Below are 347 nucleotides of genomic sequence, written 5' to 3'. Positions count from 1 at the left end.
GGCTCCGGAACAGAGCTGCCCACAGCCCTTCTCCGCCCAGCCCAGGCCTCCCGGGGTTCTACTGGGGCTGTCCGGCATCAGGCCTGCGGCCACGGTGTCCGGCCGGCCCCGGCCTCACCTGGCACATGACAGCTGCTGTGCTGGCTCACGACGCCCGTCTCGTTCTCCTTGTCCGCTGGCCACTTGTACACGAACATGGACGTGTGGGAGGAGCCGGCGTCCAGCACGATGCCATACTGTGGGGGGTCACGCTCGGGAGTGGCGGTGGGGCACCCCACCCTCCACCCCCCAGCCCCTGCGTGGAGGTCGGAGGCTTCAGCGTGGATCTGGGAGCTGCTGAGAAGGCC

This window comes from Condylura cristata, unplaced genomic scaffold, assembly GCF_000260355.1.
Source record: "Condylura cristata isolate star-nosed mole 26May11 unplaced genomic scaffold, ConCri1.0 scaffold00006, whole genome shotgun sequence".
Classification (NCBI taxonomy): domain Eukaryota; kingdom Metazoa; phylum Chordata; class Mammalia; order Eulipotyphla; family Talpidae; genus Condylura; species Condylura cristata.
This window is presented reverse-complemented; position numbering follows the sequence as displayed.